Genomic DNA, 7,725 nt, shown 5'->3' on the forward strand with positions numbered 1-7,725 from the left:
GCGGCGTTTCGGAGTTGGCTCCGGCAATCACGGAATCGTTTAGGTCGGAAAAAACCCTGAGATCACCATGGCATCAGGTGAACTAGCTGAACTTCGTGCAGTTGTTTCTTAAATGCCTCCGTGGATGGTGACGCTGCCACCTCCCTGGACAGCCCATTCGAATGTCTTCACTTTTTCCTTGAAGAAAATCTTCGTAATGTCCAACCTGAAGCTTTCCTGGTGTAGGATAAGGCTATGTCCTCTCATTCTCTCCCTGGTTGCCTGGGAGAAGAGGCCAATCCCACCTGGCTTCAACCTCTATTGAACCAACAGAGCTGTAGAGTGATCAGGTCACCCTTGAGTCTCCTCCTCTCCAGGCTAAAAACCTCTGGCTCCCAAAATACTGATAATAAATGATGGAAAGCAGCTTAGTGAGTCAGCTCCCTCAGTATCCTTGGATAAATCCCATCCAGTCCCTTAAACTTGTGAGTGCCTACGGGTGTTTTAGAACTGCTCAGGCCTCTAAACTCACTCACAGCAAGGGTTACAAGACCAGGCAGTTCCACACGCTGCAGGTTCTGTGGGTCAAAAATTGAACCAGCTGTGGCGCAAACCTGCTGGTCAGCCAAGGTCACCAGAGCAGACAACGGAAAATTAATTGACATGAAACTGGAACACTTTCATGGGCAAAAGTCATAAACTTGTCTCAGTCTCCCAAAAAGCAGCTTGTAGTGGGCATTGCATCATTAATTACCATCACTTATTGTACTAACTTTCTATTTAGGAAGCTTCTAAAATGTTTGCTTTGTTGCTTGTACACACAAATCACCTGGCAGAGTGCTGGTTGGCTTGGTGTTTGCACCTCAGTGGCACTGGCACTGTGTAAGGGCAGAATAAACACTATTCCCTGCCCCATCTAACTCAAAAAATATCCCTATTTATTGCTCAGCTTTTGCTCTTTCATCTTCAGGTCCTTGAGGTATATTTAATTTTCCCTTGCCAGTGTTATCTGCTCTGTGAAAGGTGTTTCTGTGTTTGTTTGGGTGCTCTGAAGAGCCTCACAATTCAGGCACTCAGCTCTGTTAGTTCCCTTTCAAAAGACATCTAATAAAATCACCTTGTAGTCTTGGGGCTTTCCCCTTCTCCTCCCCAAAAGTAAATGTGTTTAAGACTCTCCTCAAGCATAAATGTTTTGAAGCTGCTAATGACCTGCAGGGTTCTCCTTCCTTAGGTATTTGACTACAGTTTTCCAAATAGAATGTAAATAGAGACTAACAATTAGGACGGCACATTTTTCCGCTCATAATGTGAAGGTCATGATGTGTGACTTGGGTCAAATCTCATGTAGCTGACTTTTTCTAACATAGCCTTGGGTTTCAAGGTGTTCTTTGAACTTGATACACGGCCTTTACTCATGATTGCAGATCCAAAACCTAGCATTTCTCAATTTCAGAAACAACCTTTACTTGTTTACAGATCTGGCAGACCTATTTAAAGCAGGTATTTATTTGTGTTTTAGCCTCTCAGTAGCAATTTCCATCGCTTCTACACTAGACTGTGATGTGAAATTGTTTCACATTTTCAGAAGACTTTTAAAGCAGTCTCCTGAAGGTGTTGTAGTAAATGCTGCTCTTGATCTATAGCCTTATTTTCCCCGAATCAAGCCAGACTCATGGCTTACAAGTATGTAACTTGTTAGAGACAGTATTTTTAACATATAAAGACAAACTGTGGGCCAAGTTTTGCTCTGAGATATAGGATCAAGGCTTATTCTTTGAACAAGAGGAGAATTCGGCTCTAAAATTCTGCATCTGGCTCTAAAAGTCCAACATTTGTTTTGTCAAGTTATAGGAACACCTTTTTTTAAAACTGAAACCTTATGAACACACCAATTTTGGTCTTGTTATCTGTAAAGGCCAGAAAAATCACCACAGAAATGTAATGTAATAAATATCAATTGAAAGTTTACTGTAGTAGTATTGTTAGCACTAAAGTAATGAATCTAGAGAGGGTTCCCTAGAGGACTCATTTAGTAAGTTGTTTCAGATTTATTGTTTGACAAACAAGTCCCCCATGGCAATGCCCTCTCTAGCATTTTATTAATAATTGTAAGATTAAGGTTTTTGGGTTTTTTTTTCCTGGCTGCATTTTTAACTTTGGGTAAAATTCTCATGTTCTTTTCTTTAGTTCATCTTCACATTTTCTGCTACTGCCTCTAGGCAGTAAACTAAACTTCTAAGTTTAATTTTGCTCAATTTCTTTATGCTGAACTTATGTCAGTTTAATAGGCTAGTCTTTTTAATAAAGTCACACTGGCTCTTCTGAAAATGCATGAACGTTTTTCAGTTTTGCCTGAAGACTGCAAAAAGGCATCTTTGCATTCAAAGATGGAATGGATACTATAGGATTAAATACAGACACCAGCAGTATTCTGTGCTTACCAAGAGGGGCATAGAAAAATCTTAACTAACCTCGCTGACCTCTTTTTCTCATCACCTCTCTAAGATACAGATCACAATCCATGTATTGTGTCTACAAGAGTGCAATTTGCTGCATGTGTCTGCCTCTAGAAACCTATACCTCCAGTTATCCTCCTTCATTTTTTTCTTTTCTCTTTTCCCTTCCCTAGTTTTTCTCTCAACTTCCTAGCATTCATCTCACTGCTCAGGTGAGCTAAAACATAACCACTCCCCCTTTTTAAGAATAGCTCATCACATAAACCTCTTTCTGTCCTGTGGTGTTATCTCTTCCTTACATATGCAATATGGTTTATTTTCTTAGCATGTTTTTAACTGTTTCTTCTTTGCCATGTATTCTTATTCCAGGAATGATCTTAGGGAAGCAAGGTCACAGACCTTACAACTTTCAGTGTGGTTCAATGTTATGCACTTTTGTTCTGTCTCTTTATATATGGGCACATATATAGAGAAAACACTGGGTCCTTCTTGTGAAACACCTAATCATGCACTAAGTTTTCAGACCACCAGATCCTGCTGTTTTGTTTGCAGAATGATTGCCTGTTGTAATCTATACCTAGGTGCTATGTGTTTCTGCATAATTGCAGGTTCTCTGATATGTTGATACAAGCCTGAACAAGAAGTTTTGCGAAACTTTGTGGTGGAAGGGAGCAATGGTGTTGACACAATCAAAGCTGATTTTGGTATACTGAGGTGAGCACTCTATCATTTGTATCACAAGTTTCTTCAGCAAATTTGCATCACCAGTTTCTTCAGTTGTGCAATATTCTACAGTCTGACCAACACAACCATATTTTTTTCTTTTTATGTGATGATAATTCTTGCATCTTTGCAATAATTTCTGTAGTGTTTGTGTTGGGTGTTTGGTTGTTTTTCCAGCAGATTTTCTAAAATAAGCTTTTTGTAATGTTACTGGCCTGAACTCAGTATTATGGAGTTGAATATTTGCAATTCTTTACCAGGACAAGGCAGCTGTTCTCTCTTTGTTGGAAATGTTTATCCAGAAAGCAGATGTGTTGTGTACTTTATTATTCAGAACTTGATTTCCATGATGAATGGTTTTCCCCTTGAAAACCAGTCCAATAAATCCTGCAAGTGAGGATTACTTTGTGAGGATATTAGCATGGTTTTTGCATTGATGATGACAACCTGTTTCAGACATGCGGAAGAAAGGTTTTCAGAGTTTTGCTGCTACAGTGTAGAAAACGACAATATTAGCAAAGGGCATGAATCACTGGTATGCTCAGTTCCTGACACACAAGAAGGAATTAGACTTGGACCTATTTACTTAAGCAGAGTTTTTCACCAACAGAGAAATATAAACACGAGACTTAATCAGAAGCTAACAAATTATACTCCACTTTGCTTGGCTGGATTGCTGGTTCATTCTCATGCAATCATTAGTTCTGGAAGAACAGCCTTTTTGCAGCATTGTGTTTACTTTGGATCTAAAATACCAAGTTCTTGGTCCACAATTCTCAGTAGTCACCTCCACTGACCACCTGGTGCATGCCTTGAGCTGTCTTTGTCTTCTTACACTTTGCCCTAAGGTTCCATTCAAAAACTTCCCTGTTACTCCAAACCATTGCAGTTCTTTTACCCTGGATGTAAATTAATGTATCCCATCTAGCTGCAGGTTATCCTCATCTAATAAAAATATTCTCTCTTCTATCTTGAATTATCAATCTTTCCAAAACTCTCAGCATTCAGTAAGGTTGGACAATACCTCTAATTTTTATCAAGACCCTATGTACTGGATGATAAGTTTAGGCCTACCTCACTGTAACATTTTCACAAAGGTATCTGAGGGGCTAAGCCTCCTGTCTGGAAACAGCTGTAATTAGGTAGGCACTATACCTCTATTGAAGGACTTACCTCAAGTGTACCATAAAGTTAGCTGTCACATTGTATTTTATTGCTTAGTTCTTTTCTCTGTGTGCTGTAATGTCTCTCAATATTTTCTCCCAGAATGACACTGTACAGTCTTTCTGATCCCTTTAGAATACAGTTGCAGGAGGTGCCTGTGTTGTGCAGGGTCTATCTAGTATAATTTTCTGTAGGCAGAATGTGGGCAGATTCCTCTTTACTTTGGTCCTCCACTGTTTGTTTACAGACACTGGAGAAGACTGTTTACCCTGTAGTCAACATCATAATAACTTTTGGGCTTCTTATCACCAGCACTTAGCTACTCTTACAAATCAGTTTCAGGTTTAAACAAACTACTTGGCAATCTTGTTTTGAGGCCTCTCTCTCTAACCACTGTATTGGTGTTCAGAAGTTGCTACACTTTCCTCATCATCTTGCTTGGTTTATTGAAAGAGCATTTAAACTGCATAAGAATATTATTCTAAAGATGTTTAACCACAACAGAAACAAAAATGCAATTGCAAATATTTATTATTATTATTATTATTATTATTATTATTATTATTATTATTATTATTATTATTATTTGGAAATAACACAGAAAGCAATCTCCAAGATATTTTGTGGAGCTTTACATGGTAACCAGCAAATCTATGTAGTTAGCTTTTGAAAGACCCGTATGTTTTCAAATATGTTGAAGATTTGCAACCCTTATTCACAGTTGGTGGAATCTGTACGTTCTCATCCTCTTGTTCTGAAGTGCTACAACTATTTGTGAAAGGCTACATATCATATCTAATTTGCCAGTACTTTGGCAACATATCCATTAAAATTAATCTGCAAATGCAGGAAATGAGAAAATCCTGTTTGAATGCATCTAAAATGATATGTTGGGTTCCACTGGTTTTTCCCACTAAAAGCACCTGGTAAAAAAACATCATTGCCTGTAGTTCAGTCAGGAGATGTAGTTAAAGGAGTCTTGTTTTACATATGAATCAACAAATGGCAGAATTGTTGTTAATTAAAGGATTTTAAGTCTTCTTAAGCTGGAGTCCCTTTTAGTTTCCTGAAGCCTTAAGTGATGCAGGTGTTGGTTGTGGGCTCATCAGACCCTTTTGCCAAAGAACTGATACTCCTATGTTTGTGCTTTCCCTTGAAATAAAAAACAAATCTGTTTTTTGGGCCATCATTTCACAGTTTAAACTTTAAGCCAGAATAAGCAAACACACTACTGAAAGTAGCAGTTTTTCTATTTTCCTCAGTCCCTCCCAGTTCACTCCCATGCCTTGTTTTCTGCTGACACGGCTGTTTTCATGTCTGTGCATTGACCCAGCTCAGGAATTGATCTGGGTTACAATTAACCAGTAAGGCAATACCCAGTACGTAAATGAATAATGGTTAAATGTGACCCAGATCAAACAACTTATCCTTTTCGCCACACACATGAATGCAGGCTCATGCCGGTGCCAAGGAGGGAGATGTGAGGGGGCCTGACAGGCAATGGGATTGCTTCTTTCAGCAGCAGTTACGTCAGCTTATGATATTAAAGCATTAATGCACTGCCTCTGGGGGATTTGTTTCGGTTTCTGTCATAGCCTTGAGGGGTTTGATATGCTTTCTCTCTTGAGCTGTTTGTATTGCTAAAATGTTTTATTTTGCAGGAAGCACTATACCTATAAGTAGGTACAAATGGGGCTGTTACCTGGCTCCTCTGGCGTGGCTAGTCTCTCTCTCGGAGCCCTGGCTCCATTTTTGCCTCAGCTAGCTTCAGAGACAAACCACAGTTGGAAGGATTTTTCCTCAGGGCCCCAAACAACCCAGGAGCAGCTGTGAACCTTTTCCTTTAGAGAGATCAGGTTCCTGTCGATGGCAAAGGAAGGTCTGTGCTTGATCTGGTGGGAATTCAGGGCTTTATTCAGTCTTTCTTCTGTGGCCCTGCCCCCACCTGGGTCAGGATCCCCATCCTTGTCCCCCAGCCAAGAGAGATTTACATGTGCTTTTCTGGCTTATATCCAGGGGAAGGGGCTAAACGCAGGGACAAGTCACTACCCAATCAGGGATAAGGTGGGATTGGAACAGGGTTGGATTATATTCCAGTGTGGGAGAATGGGCGGGGAAAAGGGTCAGGGACAAATCTCAGGATGATACATTTTCCAAGGGAACAGGGTGGTACAGGAGAAACCATTACAAAACCCAATATAAAAATGAAATACAATATAAAACATATAATACACAGCAACACTCTGAGAAGCGTATTATACAGTGACAGTAACCTGCATCAATTAGCATGTTAAAATGAAACTTGCCAGAGAGCTAGGGGAAGGTATTAAATCCCTACACATATTTTTTTTCTTGACAGAAGGAAGTGAAACTATTAATGGTTCCAGTAAGCAAAAGACTGCATCACAGGCTTTGTACGCTACCAAACTATTGTTGTAGTAAACATTTTTCTCATGTGTGAGATTCTCTGGGCCTTGATGTTTTGTAAGTGGCAGCATTCTTTGCTTCTGCTTGTTTGTGATCACCCTTGTGCAGCCCACTGTGCAGTGCTGACACTGGTATTTGTGTGGGTGTTCAGTGAACCTGATCAGAGAACTCATGCAGTTAAAAGTAACCCACACGTTAGCTGGACCAGTTTCCCATTTTGATTTACTCTCTCCACAAAAATAGTGGAGCTGACACAGCTCAGAGCACAGTCACTCTTTGAGATGGCATGATTGCTGAAACATTTACATTTGGACTGCATCACTATGTTTAGTGATACTCAGTTCAGTTCCTTCATTATTTCACCTTTCCACATGGTGACCAGTGTTATAAATAAAATCGACCAAATTCAAAGTATCAAAATTTAGAATTTTATTTTGAGACAAAATATCAGTCTCGGAAAGCCACAATTTAAAAGGACAGCGCCGAGCCCGGGATCGGTGCCGGGTGAACACGGATAACAAGCTCTGTCAGCCTGGTATCCCCCCAAGTTCACAATTTCTGGTCTCCGGCTGTCCCTTTTTATACACAAGATCGCGGAGTGAAGTCCGAAATTCTGACGTTATCCTCTCCGAGGCGTCTTCATTAATTATTCAAGTCCTGGTATCGGAGGTCTGAATAGACCGGTAGGGTGGAACAATGCTGTTGATGGCCGGGCCCGGGTGTGTCGTGTATATGTTAATTTCGGCGGAGACGAGTAGAGATATCCATCTGAAGTGATTATCTTGGTCTCCGGACTTGTATCTTCTTCCGTGGTTCTTTGTTTCTTTTCAGGGATTCCCGGCAGCAATAGTTTCAAGGCCCCCTCCCTGGTAATTCCAATCATACTTTCCTCGTGTCCCTCCTGTGCTTCCCAAGCCAGGAAATTTTCTAATTTTTAGTTTCTACATTTTACCCTTACTTATGTTCATTTGAGCAC

The sequence above is a fragment of the Hirundo rustica genome, chromosome 1 (genome assembly GCF_015227805.2).
Source record: "Hirundo rustica isolate bHirRus1 chromosome 1, bHirRus1.pri.v3, whole genome shotgun sequence".
Classification (NCBI taxonomy): domain Eukaryota; kingdom Metazoa; phylum Chordata; class Aves; order Passeriformes; family Hirundinidae; genus Hirundo; species Hirundo rustica.